This window comes from Brachyistius frenatus, unplaced genomic scaffold, assembly GCF_029030835.1.
Source record: "Brachyistius frenatus isolate BFR_SWC_R1_liver_20210118 unplaced genomic scaffold, ASM2903083v1 Contig_59, whole genome shotgun sequence".
NCBI lineage: Eukaryota > Metazoa > Chordata > Actinopteri > Embiotocidae > Brachyistius > Brachyistius frenatus.
In genome coordinates, this window is record NW_027210658.1 from 945,090 (window position 1) to 962,556 (window position 17,467).

At 42.7% G+C, this 17,467-nt stretch overlaps 1 protein-coding gene across 3 annotated transcripts in view; it reads right to left on the minus strand.

Annotated features, from left to right (window-relative positions):
- Positions 1-17,467, minus strand: part of lrfn2b (leucine rich repeat and fibronectin type III domain containing 2b) — a 138,141-nt gene that overhangs the window by 94,361 nt on the left and 26,313 nt on the right. For 2 of the 3 annotated variants that reach the window (XM_069705827.1, XM_069705826.1), the window contains exon 2: positions 2,042-2,104. The exons of the other annotated variant lie outside the window; for it this stretch is intronic. The gene's annotated coding sequence lies outside the window, so the exon portion shown is untranslated. The remainder of the gene's footprint in view (positions 1-2,041; positions 2,105-17,467) is intronic. 3 annotated transcript variants of the gene reach the window in all.

Here is a 17,467-nt window from a genome sequence, read left to right on the forward strand (position 1 = left end):
CTCATCACGGAATACAGATCTCTCTTCAGTGAGCAAATGTTCTATACATCCGGTCCTATTTCACAGTGTGCTACTCTGGCAGTTCTGACCCAAGAAGGAGGAGGAAGAAGGAGGAGGAAGAAGGAGGAGGAAGGAGAAGGAGGAAGGAGGAAGAAGGAGGAGGAAGGAGAAGGAGGAAGAAGGAGGAGGAAGGAGGAGGAGGAAGAAGGAGGAAGAAAGAGGAGGAGGAAGAAGAAGGAGGAAGAAGAAGGAGGAGGAAGAAGGAGGAGGAAGAAGGAGGAAGAGGAGGAGGAGGAGGAAGAAGAAGGAGGAAGAAGAAGGAGGAAGGGGGAAGAAGGAGGAGGAAGGAGGAAGAAGGAGGAAGAAGGAGGAGGAGAAAGGAGGAGGAGGAAGAAGGAGGAGGAAGGAGAAGGAGGAAGAAGGAGGAGGAAGAAGGAGGAGGAAGAAGGAGGAGGAGGAAGAAGGAGGAAGAAGGAGAAGGAAGGAGGAGGAGGAAGAAGAAGGAGGAGGAAGAAGGAGGAGGAAGGAGAAGGAGGAAGGAGGAAGAAGGAGGAGGAGGAAAGAGAAGGAGGAGGAAGGATTAAAAGGAAGCGTACTTGTTCCAAATTGTATCCTTTTCCTTTTTCCTTCACATGTTGCGGATCACGACGGATACGACCAAGAGGATTCAAGTTGAAATGGCCTTTTTAGGATTAAGTAGTTTGTCCCATTCAGACTACATGCAGCAGCACATTGTGTTTAAGGACAGCTGCAGTACGTACTGAAAGTAAAAATAGATAGTATGGGCAGGAATGGTTTTCAATCCCTGATCAATTCCAGTCTCCTCCTGCACTGCTGGGAAAGAAACGGGACTCACTGAAGTAACTACTCACTCGATGGTAATGTAAACTGTGACATCAGACATTAAAGTTACACATTCATTAATCAAAAGGTTGATGGTAAGTTAATTTCTATCCAACCAGCCGGATCACAAATCAGTCCTTCGATCTGAGTGGTGGCACTGCAGAGGCTGAAAGTATACTCGGACTCCCTGGGACTACTTGCACTATTGATTAAGAAGCATCCCATGTTATTGCCTCATGAATACAATCAACACCCCATGTCGCTTAGTCAACAAACCCCGTGTGATATCCGTGGAGGTGTATGAATAATGGAGGTGTGTACCACATGATGAGTTCTGCTGGGACACCGGTACGACTCTCAGCAGTTCCTCCTCTCGTCTCTGCAAGCTGTCAGACCAGCAGCAGCTCTTGGACTCACCAACACAACACAAAGCAGCGCAAAGAGTCCTGATGGGATTCTGGCAGTCAAACAAAAGATCACATTTATTATCACTGCTACAAACACAAATGACCACTTCCTTCTCTTCATCACTGTATTCATGTGAGAGATACGGAACATTTCCATGAAGACAAATCTAAGTTTGCCGAATTCCAGAAACGAAAAAATGGTTGAGAAATCAAACCCGGACAAAGTTACTGACATGTTTCCAGTCATAACGCTAATACTATAACTGTCAATCAGATATAGAAACTGAGGTTGTACTCTGTGCTTCTAAACTCAAGCCTAAATCCATCCGTCACCACAAAGACTCCAAACCAGCGGACGGAATTAAGTTTGGTTGCCAACGGATGTGACCTCAATCCGCTGGCTGCGGACGTGCGGTAGATCATGGTCTTCTTGGCCTTTAAGAGCTTCTCCTTCGTCCGGTCCGGCTAAAGCCTCCACACACATGGCCCATCACTGTGCAGCGTGGATTACAGAGCACACATCTAATGCTGTCTGTTCCCTTTGAGTCATAAGACGCTGTGGACCCAAACATCACCTGAAAAAATGTTAAGTTGAAGTTTTGGAGAGTTTCCAGTAGAACTTAACCTCCTTCAAACCTAAGCCCTCAAATCCAGCATTTGGTGGAGCATTATAGAGTCAGGGGGAGATTATAATTCACAGATGAGCAAATTTAAGTCAGAAGTTTGAACAAAAATCAAGAGTTCAGTATGCAGCGAACTTCGACCGTTAGCTGAAGTAACTTTTCACTCACCAGATACTTGCTGAGATGAGGCTGCAGGGACACAGCTTCACAACGAAGTTCAAGGCCATTCCTCTGAAAGAACACAAGAACATGAACATCAGCTCTCCTGAGTCATCATCATCCAAACATAAAGGGCACAAGACATGCCTTCTCTTCTTCTTCTCATTCTAGTTTACAATACAAACAGTATGTGTAAAGTGTTTAGGCGCTAAAGGTAAAGTGAGGACGCTTTCAAAAGAAATGTCAAAAACTGTTTTTATTTTTAAATGACCTAAATACAACACACAGTAAATACAATCAGCAACATTATCTGTGAGCCAAACTGCATCAGTTCATTTCTGGAAACACTCGCTGCAATTCGGGCCCTCAGTACCTGATGGGGAAGTTGTTCCAGGCATCTTGAGGCTGGAAGCCCAAATCTGATTTCCGTCATATCCAGATTGATTTGACTGAAGTCTGAACGGCAACTGAACACATGAAATGCTATTTCTGCAATCCGGATCCGAACCACAGGGGAGGTGGTTTGAAATGACTGCAATCAGATTTCTACAGATGCGTCTCAGCCTGGACCCTCTGCTGGTTCAGATCGGAGATCATACAGTGACAATGTCGATTTTCAGAGAGACAGAGTGAGCAGGGTCCATGCTGCCGCTAGCAGAGCTAGCAGAGAGTGCAGGTTTGGGTGCTGTGGAGGACGAAGATACCAACAGTCCACGAGCAGAAGCCAACATGATCTGTCTGCTGCCACTTCTGTACCGGCAGCTTCCATGTTGGAAAGCCACGCCACCAATGTAGCTATGAGTACATCGTTACCACAGCAACCCATGCAGATAGGTTGGTGACATACCAAATCTGTTCATTTGCAAATAACAGTGCTGTCCTAAAGGTGTGATTTGAGAAAAAAAAACAAACTGATTTGCCTGCAGTCTGAAGAGCCTTGGAGAAGCGGCCACAGTTCTTGGCTGTTTCAGAGCCCTCGGCCTCGACATGTGATCCCAGAATAACTCGGTGATGTTGACTTCACTGCGCTGTGTGGGTCAGACCATCTGGGGCAGCACTCCTTGTAGTCATCATGCCAATCAGATGGCACTCTATAGTACTGAATGATGGACGTCACCTAAATGTCTGAAGTGCTAAAACGTCTACGCACAGCAGGATGTACATTTAGTGGACTTTAATGCAATAAAACAAGTTCGCTGAAAAGTCTCTAAAGTCAGAAAGGAACCAGATTAAAAACTGGAAAACTTTGAAAATGGTCTCCTGTTTGGGAACAGTGTGTCTGTGTTTGACCTTTAAATTAAAGCCATGGAAATGTTGATTTCAGACATGATAAAATGAAGTGTCTCAGGCTAATATTGTAAATTTGTATGCATGTAGAATTTGTCTTCATAACTTAGATAACAGCCTACATCTGAGGAAAACATTGCTCTTCCCACCGGCCTCACCTTTTCCCTCATTGTATTTCCTGCATTACGTTACCCCCCACTCCCCTGTTAGCTTGATAAACTGTTATCCTCTGTGGCGTCTAGATGCCACCCATGTTGAAGTTGCCGAGCACACAGTGCACACGACTTCCCATGTTGTTACCACGAGCTCACAAATTCCATTTAAATGCAGTAAAAGTGTTTAATGGCAACAGAGCAGGAGCTGTGACCAAGCAGGGCTGAAACAAAAAAACAAAAAACATCCAACATTAACAAAATACAAGAACCGACAAAGAAATCTAGCAGGTGGTGAAAATCCACAAGAGGTTGACGAGTAGGAAACTGGAACACGACGGACTGACAAAGAACTGAAGAGGAGGAAGAACTAAATACACTGACGAGCGAACGAGACGCAAAGGCAGGAAGTAAAACTAAACGGACACAAAAGGGAAGTAACTTCAAAAAATAAAACAGGAAACTATATACTGAAATCGAGCCAGGAAAAGTGTGATCAGATGAACTGTAGGGAATGAAAGCGTTTTCTCAGAGTGGGTTTGGTCTGTGTGGGCGGGATCATTTCGGTCATGTAGAAATTGTTGGGTTTCTTTCTATAATATTGGATCATCTTGGCTGAGATAGACTCCGCCCCCTCCATGACCCAGTTCAGGATTCAGCAGGTATAGATAATGGATGGATGTATTGTCTTAACCTCACTATATGAAGTGTCCCGAGAGGACTGAGATGTTTCTAATAAAGAGGTGTGTCTCATCTCATCTGAGGTGATTTTCAGTCTCTGAACGAGTTGGAACAGAGGCAAGGTCAGGGACTGAAGCAAAGTGCCGTTAAGGACTGTCTGTGTTTGCTGAACAGTTTCTCAGCACTGCTTTAATTTGTTGAAAGACGTCGAGCAAGCACAACCACGCAGAACACAAAAGCCAACTGGTACTCTTCACAGCAGCTGATACGGAATAATAAAACCGTCTAGAAGTGACAGCTGATCCTGCAGCTTTGTCTCCACTTTAAAATGCACTCCCGCCTGTCTGGACTTATATGCACACACGGCCGGCCTTCAGCTGGGAAATTAATAAACATCAGCGTGAGCCATGCGGCTGCCGGCTGACAGGGCCGTCCTTCGTCACTCAGGTGGGCTGACACGGCTGCCATGGCGATGACATCTCTACTCTGCCTGTCAATGTCTGAAGCTGCTTCTGAAGTAGGCAGTTCGACTCAGACATGTTCAGAGAAGGAAAATTATAGTGAACATATTTGAATATTGTGCATCCCAGGTTGGGGAAAATGAATGTGACTTCACTCGACATGTATTGCGAGTGTTGCATGCACAGTAAGTTGGACATTCAAACACTGCAGAGTGTTTGCAGAAGAAGCAGCAGATTCCACAGAGCTGATGATGAAGCAGCAACTTAACTTTGCATGCAGCGGTGTCACCAAGACAAATAACAGCGTGCACACACTTACTGATTCCCGCGGAAAGTGACTGATACACTTGGAAATGATTAATGAAGCAATTTGCAGCTAAGAACCTAAGTGGAGGAAATCTGCATGCAGACAAGAACACGACTCGCAGAGCAACAGCCTGCTAAGCGATGGTCTGTTTGCACTTCTGATGTATTAGTGGCTGCAGGTAAAAACAAGTAACTGTGGCTGTTTCAGGGGAAAAAAGCTCAAAGCTTTTTCTATGCTTCAGACTGGAGGGACGAGATCCACCGAGTTCCTGCCGTTCCGCCTCATATTATTCTGGCCATTCAGTTGACAAGCAGCCAGCCGGCATGAGCACATTAAGTTTTAATGTGAGCGTGATGCATGCTGCTCATTCCTGACGGGCCCAAATGAACTTTTGTCACTGGCAGCCAGTGAAACAAAGAAAGAGCGGGACGGTGACGTTATTTTCGGGCCGAGTGCGCGGAGCGTTCTGACGAATCATCGCTCTCATTTACATCCCCAGATCGCGGTGCAGTGAAGAGGATACCGTGTCATTTCACCACTGCTGCCTTCAGGCTAGGGGGCGGCCTAATTACAATCTGAACAAATAAAGAAGACCCCGAAAAATAAAATATAGCATTAAATATACAGATACGCTTTTCAAGGGCACATGATGTGAAATTTACATTTCAGGAGAGACTGAAAATATTTTGAGTGTGTTTAAGATAACATTTTACTGTACAACTAAAAGCATGCTTCCGTCATTAATCCTTCTCCAGCATGTGTGAGTAGATTGAATGCATGCAGTCATATCAGGGTTCATCTACTTGTGCACAATAACAACTACTGGAATAAAAAAAAAAATGGAATAAATCCAGCAATGAAAGGTTCATCGTGAAACTAACTTACACTCAGTGTTCATGACTTGAAGTCAAAGATCTCAGAATTACTTTATGCAGACTAAAGGCTTATTTCTCTTAAATGTAGGTCACAAATTTTAAATCCATGTGAGCACATAACCTTTGGCCAACATAATCCATCCAGCTGACAGGTGTGTGAGTAGACAGCAGGAGGGATGGGGGTGGGGTGGGGAGGTCGATGTCGGTTCAGGTGGGCTCACTTTTACTCACTAAACATATCGTGTCCTAATTTAAAATAGTGCACTCTCATCATGTTAATTTGCAACTATTGTAATTACCAATATGCAAGTTTAAGTAGTGGACTGCGTTCCTATTTCTACAGTTAATGCTTGTTAGATTTCAGACTAACACTGCACAGGTTGTAAAAGGTTCTTCTACTTCAGTGCTAATCAGCTGAGAAACACCTGCAGATTCACCATCATCTTCGAGAGAGGTTCAAACACATTCATTCTACAGAAGTCCGTTTCAATATTATGTCATCAACAAACACTTATCTATAATAAACAACATACAGATTACGTTTGATTTAAGACATATATTTTGCATAGAGACCGGTGGGTCCATCTTTCCACCATTTTTGCCCGCTACAGACAACAATGAAGTCTGACCCAGTTAAAAAAAGGATCTCCATGTTTTACACACAGTCGTGTTGATTAGGAATGAGCCACTAATCCACAACTGTTGTAACAGCTTTTCATACGTCGGCATCTACAGTAAACTCTGTTTACACACTGTGAAGAAAATGACACAACTTGTGCACGTGATGAGATGCACAAGTGGCTATCAGGAGGGAAAGCAACAGTCATCACACATAAGCAACAGACTGATCTCCAACATGAAAGCAAACAATGGATTATTCAGTGAATGACATTCTGGAGAAACAATGAGGACAATCAAACTGAAATGATATATTAATACGGAATCAGTATGGGCTGCTGAGCACTACTGTTCTCCTCTTCATGTGTTCACAATGTTCAAATGTAGAAATCATTAAAGACTGATGTTGTTCCTGTTATTTTTTTCAAAACCAGCAACATGTTTTTGAGCTGCCATTTCTCATTACATGTAATATCTGTTCAACATATGTTCTTCTGAGATAACATGAGCTGAAAGTTTGATCAACCCTGCAGAGAAAATAGGTCACGTAGCAGTAAGCAGTAATGAATTGCAGTTAAAACCATGCGGCGGAGTTTCACTGAGTCCAGCAGGAATATGAGGATTAATAATGTGAGGTAAATTGAGATATGCTGAAACGTGTGCTAAATGGTTCTAATCCTGTATGTACGGTTCAATCAACTAAAAAGAACATTTCAACCTAATGGTTTTAACATGCAAATATAATCTGCTGCTAGATCATAAAGGAGCTTCACTACATGGTTCAGTGCCTTGCTCAGGGGGTCTGTGGCTGTGTGCAAAAAAAAACAGGTTTTAAACCTGTAAATCCTGTGGGAAGTCCTTCATGTCCAAGTTTGCAGGCTCACTTTGAAAATTCATGAGATGATAAGGAATACTCATAATTATATACAACAAGCAGTTCCGACCCAGAGATCTGATTGGTCATCTGTACATTTGGAACATGCTCAAATCACCACGACAACACACCCTGCTCATCACTAGTAAATATCACTCCTCCATCTACATGGCAAATATAGGCTATAATTGTAATTGAATTCCATATTTTATATAACATAATGTAGTTTCTACTTGTTGTAGTTCTATTAAATGACCCATTTGGTGAAGTCGGGTCTCTTTTGGTCCCTTTTGGTCGCTCCGAGCACCCGTACCGTAACACCACGGATAGTCACGCACTCACAATCCTAGTGGCGGCTAGCCGGACCGGTTTGGTTCGAACACATGACGGCTAACAGTCTGGTGAACGGGTGACACGGCGCTAACTACCTTAAAAATACATGAATCTGCTGACATGAGTCTACTGACGTGACTGATGGTTTTCCAGCTCGTCCAGATATGATTACTTCTGGCTCTAAAAAACCCATGCAGCGACTCAAAGCTTGCAAATTACTGCCGTGTGCTAACCACATGAAGCTGAACACCTCCTCGTGTGATTACATCCACACACTCCGAGCACAGTGATGGGCCGCTCTACATTTAGCACGCCGAGCTTCTCAAAGAGTGTGTGGTTCTTCACTAAGCACTGACCTGCTGGAGTGATAATGTGTCATAACAAAGGTTGAGCACACTAATGCCTGAGGCTTATCGGTCTGTCATGACAAGCTGATCTGATTCGGTGCAAAAATCCAGGGACCTCCACACACACACACACACACACACACACACACACACACACACACACACACACACACACACACACACACACACACACACACACACACACATGTACATGCACATACACACACACACATATTTCAGTAACCTACACACACACACGCACACATTCAGTAATTAACAAACACACACATGTGCATGCACACACACACACACACACACACACAGATTTATGTTGTGAAGCACTTAAAATAAACTTAACTTACTTATATAGGACACACATGCATATATATACACACACATGCAGTGCATACACACACATATGCATATATATACAGTATATATATACACATATATATACACACATATTCACACACACATGGACACACAGAGACACACACGCACATGCATGACACCTATATATGCGCACACACACACACACACACTCACTCACTCACACACACACACACACACACACACACACACACACACACACACACACACACACACACACACACACACACACACACACACACACACACACACACACACACACACACACACACACGTAAAAACATCCACACATGTACAGGTGCAAACACACACGCTGTAAACACACGTGCTCCGAAGATGTGACGGTGTTTGTCTCCTCTGGCTGACTGCAGGAGCCTCTCAGGAGAATCCAGCTGCATATATTTCATGCACTGCCTCCTCGGTGGCGTCTTCATTGTCACTCCCTGCCTGCTAACTGTCAGGGGTCTGATTCTTAATGTTGTTTACTGCACAAACACAGCAAACAGATGACTCAATGTGTGAAAACCTTCACCTGCTACTCAAACACCCCCCACCGACCTTCTCTTTACTGCCTGCAGTTATATTAATTCAGTCAGAGCTGTGACCACCGTAAATAAATGACTGCCTCGTAAAAAACTGATTGCACCATAGATATTAAAGATATCTCACAATTTGCATCCAAACAGAATACAGTGGGTACGGAAAGTATTCAGACCCCTTTAAATTTTTCACTCTTTGTTTTATTGCAGCCATTTGCTAAAATCAAAAAAGTTCATTTTATTTCTCATTAATGTACACTCAGCACCCCATCTTGACAGAAAAAAACAGAAATGTAGAAATTTGTGCAAATTTATTAAAAAAGAAAAACTGAAATATCACATGGTCATAAGTATTCAGACTCTTTGCTCAGTATTGAGTAGAAGCACCCTTTTGAGCTCGTACAGCCATGAGTCTTCTTGGGAATGATGCAACAAGCTTTTCACACCTGGATTTGGGGATCCTCTGCCATTCTTCCTTGCAGATCCTCTCCAGTTCCACCAGGTTGGATGGTGAACGTTGGTGGACAGCCATTTTCAGGTCTCTCCAGAGATGCTCAATTGGGTTTAGGTCAGGGCTCTGGCTGGGCCAGTCAAGAATGGTCACAGAGTTGTTCCGAAGCCATTCCTTTGTTATTTTAACTGTGTGCTTAGGGTCATTGTCTTGTTGGAAGGTGAACCTTCGGCCCAGTCTGAGGTCCAGAGCACTCTGGAAGAGGTTTTCTTCCAGGATATCTCTGTACTTGGCCGCATTCATTTTTCCTTCAATTGCAACCAGTCGTCCTGTCCCTGCAGCTGAAAAACACCCCCATAGCATGATGCTGCCACCACCATGTTTCACTGTTGGGATTGTATTGGGCAGGTGATGAGCAGTGCCTGGTTTTCTCCACACATACCGCTTAGAATTAACACCAAAAAGTTAAATCTTGGTCTCATCAGACCAGTGAATCTTATTTCTCATAGTCTGGGAGTCCTTCATGTGTTTTTTGGCAAACTCTATGCGGGCTTTCATATGTCTTGCACTGAGGAGAGGCTTCCGTCGGGCCACTCTGCCATAAAGCCCCGACTGGTGGAGGGCTGCAGTGATAGTTGACTTTGTGGAACTTTCTCCCATCTCCCTACTGCATCTCTGGAGCTCAGCCACAGTGATCTTTGGGTTCTTCTTTACCTCTCTCACCAAGGCTCTTCTCCCACGATTGCTCAGTTTGGCTGGACGGCCAGGTCTAGGAAGAGTTCTGGTCGTCCCAAACTTCTTCCATTTAAGGATTATGGAGGCCACTGTGCTCTTAGGAACCTTGAGTGCTGCAGAAATTATGTTGTAACCTTGGCCAGATCTGTGCCTTGCCACAATTATGTCTCTGAGCTCCTTGGACAGTTCCTTCGACCTCATGATTATCATTTGCTCTGGCATGCACTGTGAGCTGTAAGGTCTTATATAGACAGGTGTGTGCCTTTCCTAATCAAGTCCAATCAGTTTAATTAAACTCAGCTTGACTCCAATGAAGGAGTAGAACCATCTCAAGGAGGATCAGAAGAAATGGACAGCATGTGAGTTAAATATGAGTGTCACAGCAAAGGGTCTGAATACTTATGACCATGTGATATTTCAGTTTTTCTTTTTTAATAAATTTGCACAAATTTCTACATTTCTGTTTTTTTCTGTCAAGATGGGGTGCTGAGTGTACATTAATGAGAAATAAAATGAACTGTTTTGATTTTAGCAAATGGCTGCAATGAAACAAAGAGTGAAAAATTTAAAGGGGTCTGAATACTTTCCGTACCCACTGTAATCTCCTGACAGTTCGTGTGAGATTGATCAGCTGAATCTGTAAATACACACATAACATACATATTCACACTGCGCTCACAGTTTCGATCGCTCATGAGTACCTTCGGGGAGGCGCTTAAACATCCAGAGTCCTAAAGAACTATCTTCAGCCACACCAACAACAGCAAGGAGTCCTCCAGACACCTCATTTATTTTCTGATTATAAAGCAAGTCTTTATAAATACTGAGAAATTGTCAAAGACACCCATCCCTCGGAGAAACGCACAAAGCCCATGTGGAGCAACTGTGGCGTTTGGAGGAGCCATTTGAAATCCCACCAGGGCAGAAACAGCACGTTTGTTATTTATTGAGTTATTTCAAATATCAAAATAGTCCTCAGTTTTCACAACAGTCTCCAAAGTTCCCTGAAAAACCTTCCTTCAACTGTCTCCATCTGACTCACCTGTTCATAAAACCCATCTGACATGAGCATCACATGTTGTTGGAGTCCTTCAGTTCATGATGAACAGTCCAAACTTGACTTGTGCAAACACTTATGTGGCGTATCATGCAACATGACACTCGTTCTATTTCACAGTCACACAGTAGAAGTCCGTCCTTTCTCTTTCCTGCTCTGAGCCATGTCCACCTGTTGTAGAAGTATTTAACTCAAATGTGAAGTCGGATTGAACTCAGTTCACAGCATATAGCATATAATCACGACAAGCAGCTGCTCCCTGATCACTCACGTCATGTTTCTGCCTCGTCACCGTCCTCATCACCACCAGCAGACTGTTCAAATAAAACCATTATCTGGAGCACACTTTGCAGTGTCAGCCAGCTAAGCTCACTGCTATTACGGATGGCACCACCAGCGATGCCGCTGCAGCTGCGATGACCTGTCACGTATCTGTATATACACCCCCCCCCCCCCAGCATGGCTCACTTTCCAAACTTGTGTGTCAACCAGAAGAATCAGAAGAGAGAGTTACTGATATCAATCCACCTTAAATTCACAGACAGAAAAAGCCACCGCAAAAATATCTTCATACGGACTTCAATACTGCAAGAAAAAAACACCAGAGAGTTCCAAATATGGAGCCTGAGTGGCTAAATGTTGAAAGCAGCCACACTGAGACCGTTGCTGCTGTTCCAACGCGGCAAAGGGAAGCAGTAACTTTCATGAGGAAGTATTCCAAGTTACGTCTTTTGATCAACATCAGCGCCTGCATTAAAGGCGTCCTGTGACCACTGGTACCGTGAGCATTTGTGATTTCACCATGGACCGGAAACTGGAGCAGAGAAACATGCGATTTTGGATCAAAGTTTGGAAACCGTCAACAGAGACCCTTGAGATGCTGCGGCGATGAAGCAATCAGCCGGGCGAGGTGTTCTGAGTGACATTCACAGTCCAGAGGGGCAGAACGTCGCTGTCCGAGACAGGAAAAGGATGATCAGGTCAGAAGCAACCAGCTGTTTTTCTTTAAAATAAGGTTGTGCGCCGAGAATTTGTCCCTCAGAGTCAGACCGTCAACACCGAGTTCTACCGGGACCTTCTGGCCATCAGGGGGATGGCTAGAAGAGTGTCTGTCACTGAGCGAGTAAGAGGTCAAAGTTACACTGTAGTTCGGCTTAATGCTGCGTCTTCTCAAATTAAAAGCCCTCCAGTTCAACACAGGGTCCAGCCATAATGTAGGTTTTGACTTTGACATGTTTGCTTCAGGAGGGGCGGGGGGTCCCAAACGAAGGGGAGAACCCCCCCCCCCATCAATTAAACAGCATAAAGAAACGCATACAGATAAAATCATGCACACGCCGTTGAATTTAAGCTGTTGTGATAAATAATTTTTGTTGAGTATCAATTTGTTATTGTTCAAATAAAAGCAACTTATTCAGCTGGTTTGGGTGGAGCTCAGCTATGTGAATAAATGTAAATAAACACAAGTAGCTCTCAGACACTTTCCTTTTGTCAAAGTAGCTCTCAGAGGAAAAAAAAAAGGTTGGAAACCGCTGGCGTATGTAATGTATCTGTGGACTATTGTACACCTGTACACTCCTCCTTAGATTTCACCTCCGTCCATCTGGTCATTTATTTCATGGGAAAATAAAACCGTCAGTGAACCGTCAGGTCAAATTACAACTTTTGTTTCCACCTAGCTTTACTTACAGTTTTAGATTGATGTCATTTGATGCAAACAGAATTTAACATGCACATGAGACATTTATATTTCACATGCACAGATTTGAACTTCCATTTGCATAATATCAGTCCCAGTGAACAAACCCAACAATGGAGAGTTGTACTGGCAGTTGGGAATGAGAAACAAAACGAAAGGCATGTTGTGTGCTCATGGCATATGACATACATCTGACAATACACTAGTCTCCTGAGTCACAGAGCACACAAGCTGTGTGCAAGAGAATGAGTCATCTCACTCCTCTGCTGCAGAAATCTGCATGGCAGGGACTGAAATTCAGCTAAAGGAGGACCATAGATAGACACTGATGGTGATGAGCTGAGATCACGTTGCACCCACACACATGTAAAGAATTATGTGTCTACTGAGCATCACATCATGCACACACACACTCCCAAAACTCCCCTCACACACTGAAACTGCTGATTTTACAGCAGCCTGGCGGTTTGTTCTCCCAGAATCCATCTACTCCTGAATCCACCCAGAGAAGCACTCATCATCAGAGTCTGTGGTTTTACACCAAATTAGCTCCGACTCTCACCTGGCCAGGTTGCTGCCTGCGCTCCACACCGCGCTCGTTTCTCAGGGCAGAAACCTCTGCGGTCCTGTTGAAGTGAATAAAACATCAAACTGCGGGAGCGTCGTATTTTTTTATAGATCTCTCTGTAAGATGAAGCTCAGAAGTCTTTCTTTTTCTATCGAATGTGACATTTTCATTGATAATTAAATGGTTTGGTAGGAATAGAAATGTGTTTTTACAGATTTGCTCGCACATAACATTATTATAATTTTACTTGGAATAATGTTTATTTCAGATTCAGATACTCGCACAGAGAATCTGAATCTAACAACAGACTAGCTGTCCATACCCAGCCAGAATTGTTTTGTTCTATAAACATACTTTGGGTCAGATAATGTTCTGTAGAAATATCTTAAAAATATTAAATCTTAAAATGTTTTTGTAACATTGTCAAAACAATATGCCTGATACATACAAACATACAGCCTTTTGCCTCTTTGCATCTTCCTCTTCTTCTTATATTGTTAATAACAGTTATCTATCAGACCTAAAATATACATACGTTCCAGTATACTATTACTGCATTAGGGATATTGTAATTTCTGGTTTCAAGTATCCAATGTGTCTGTTGGTACTGGAGTGTGAAGCAGCAGTTAAGTCAAACACAGGTGTCTCTAGGAGAAATGTGATGATGGAAATTGAATTACGGTACTTTAGTACACACAAAACACAAACACCCCTCCCCCATCACCTTCTAACACACTCTGCACAAGTGCCACAGTGCTCCAGTAATAGTGTGAACACACGCAGTACCAACACTTTATATTAGAGACAACTCTGCTCCACAAAGTATTAATAAAACAGGGCAGGAATAATAAAATAAAAACTGTACTGGTGTACAAAGTGTTGCACTTTCTGTTGTTTTTGCCAAAAGAGATTTGGGTTCTTCAGTACTGAGGTCAGGTTTCCATCCAGATTAAGGACAAATATAAAATAACAGACAAAAATCCACAAGGACTAGTTGGTGGTAAAAAATAAACCGCTGCAAAAGGAAGAGGCAGAGGACGTGTATGTAATTAAAAGAGTTTAAGTCAGAGCTCAAACTGTAAAACGCTATGGGGACAGTCTCCTGATCCCTTCACACAGATCTCTTCACTATAAGTAGGTTTCCGTTGCATTAAGCTGCATTTTTTTTTTTCCCACCAAGTATTTTAATGCGCATTTGCAAAAACGCAAGTAAAGGATCCCTACAAACACAGGGCTGTAGCAAAGTGTTTCCTCTCTCTTCATGTAAACCCAGACTGAGACTAAGATCAGGGCTTTGGGGCCCAGTCTTTAGCAGTTAAAGATAGTTGAGAAACACTCTAGTTATATGTTTTGGCTTGTTATAATGCTACAAAATCAATATAGGACCAATCAGACGCCTCTCTGATGACGCTGCAACGGAATACAGCTGCACGGTACACACTTTGCCTAAAACACATTTACATCAAGAGGGGATATCTTGGATCATAGCTTTTCTTACAGGTCGTATAGCCTCCACAATGTTTTGGCATTAATGTTGTTTTTAAACCAAAAAAACCACAATTTAAAAGTGTGCTGGAAAATGTTGGTAAAATAGACGTGGTAAAAAAAAAACTTCTCGATGAGGCTGAGAAACTGAACGTTTAAACAATGTTTCTTAAAAAAAAAAATCTTTTGTGTGACCATTTTTAATCTTTATGTCTATTTGATAATTATGTAACTAAATTTAAGGAATTGGTTCCATTATTTTTTACCGTAGTGCCATGTGTCAATACAATGGAGCGCAGCTACCTCAACTTTACTTTGACATTAGTGGATCAACAAGATGATCCAGCTTCACTGTGTTCCACTCTCGACAATGTTACCCCAATGAAAAAGAAAATAAACAATCAGGAAGGGAAGTGGCGCTCCACTATTTTAGAAGAATTTCTTCTAACCTGTCTAATAACATCAGAAAGCTCTCCATAGTGAGAACTGCATATTAATCATCACTAATAGAGGAAAACAAGAACGGCGCCAGGTGTCACAGCTCTGTTGGGTCTTGTGTCCCGTTAGCTCTCAGCAGTAACAACGTCATTCATTTCTTTACAAATAAAAGCAGAAAAAGCTAGTCGATTTGCCACTGAACTCTTTGGCTGTGAAAGTGCATGCTGGGTAATGAGTCAATGCACCAAGGAGGTGGGATCACAGAAAAAACTATTGGCCTGATTTACATGAAGCTTTGTGGAAGGCAGCAGCCTTGGCCAAAAAAAGAAGCCACTGAAGTTTGGACCAGATGGGAGTCACAGGATGGACCCACCAATTATTCTGCACTGTCATAACCATTGCCATACATCTTAAAACCCAGTTGAAAGCATTAAAGTTGAGTAGTGATGAAACACAATTTCGAAATACAAAAACTTTATATCAATATCCATATTCACAGGTACCAGTGATCCTCTGAGATACAGGCATACCTGCTCAAATCAAATACAGGAAGCACTCAGCAAAGGTAAAACCGCTGAAATGTGAGGTCTCATTTCTTCACAGACAGTTTCTGACATCACTCTAGTAGATTTTAAAATATATCTGGACAGTTATTGCAGTTGCCGTTACAGATTTGCATACTATAGAAGAGTGTACTACTGATCCAGGTGGAGGTCTGAAGCCTCTGAGTGACTTCGTGTTCAGACTGTGTGACAGGTGTGAGAACATCTGGATACAAACAGGAACTAGTACAGACACTGCTTCATTTCCAACGTCAGCAACGAGGGCACTGTCAATGTTCAGGTTCTTATCCATCATCTGTAACATCATCAAGTCATCCTGCAGCCGGGCAACAAGCCTAAACACAAATACATAATTCACAAAGAATGATCTTCAGCCTCAACGGTTTATCTCTCGGATTATGTGCCTTCCTTTTTTGACTTCTCAGTTTCTCCCCTGATCTTTTGAACCAGTCCTTTTCTCAACATGTGGCAATCTATTATGATCAGTTTGGTGCATGTTAGTGATATATAACAGTAAAATTACAACAAAGAGAAGTTAAGACCTGACTGAATATTTAATTACAAATAATAGAATGAAAACATATAGAACTTGAGAAGTCTCTAAAATAACTAGAATGGCATCCATGAAAAAAAAAATAGAAACAAAATAAAATGAAAACCTCCTTTACATGTTTGGTTTACAGCTACAGACTCCCAGAACTATTTATTCTGTCAGACAGAATCAAATAACTTGACAACACTTCAGACCTGCTGTGGCTCTGTGGGAATTTCACACAGACGTCATTTAAAGTCGACTGTGTGTGACTGACAGGTTTCTGTTTCACTCCGACATGAACTCTTCCTCAGTGTGCTGTCATTTGCGTCTGCTACAGTTTCCCAGAGAGTCCATCTCAACAGCTCTGAAGTGGGGAAACAGACCCAGCAGCAACAGATGAAATACTTGTTCACCATGTTGGAGGGTTTCAGGAGGCGGTGAGTTCTTTCATCATCTGAAGACTCCTGTTTGGGTGTCTGTGAGGGCAGCAGGCCAATAGAGTCGCTGTCATCCTTCACCCCCACACACAAAAACACATATCACTCATAACAGAATTACATTTTGGTATGGAAATAGGATACGTACCTAGTAATATATGTTATATATGATAGATACCAAAAAATGTATGCCAGTCAGCCAATTACTGATTCAATATATAAAGGTAGGACATTAAAATTAGCCAATCAGCGTCATCGGATCTAATCAATAAAGGGTGATTATTTTATCACCCCGAGAGAGCCACTGCTCAAACCAGAACTCGTCTCCATGGATACCATTTGAACTACATTACGTTGGGGAGCAGCGTACAGGATTCTAACGATAAGAGTGACTGATCAACTTGACCTCGCAATCACACAGCAGACTGGTGAAAAAGGGAAGTAGTACACGTGAGACTTCTCTTGAGGCTGATCCTCCAGATGCAGTCATGCTAATGCCTCATTTTGTTTTCTGTGCTTGTGACTAACATGTAGAAGTTTGTGGCACCACTTCACCTTCTTCCAAGTGGCAGCAAGAAATAAAAATAATCTCCAGAGGTCAGA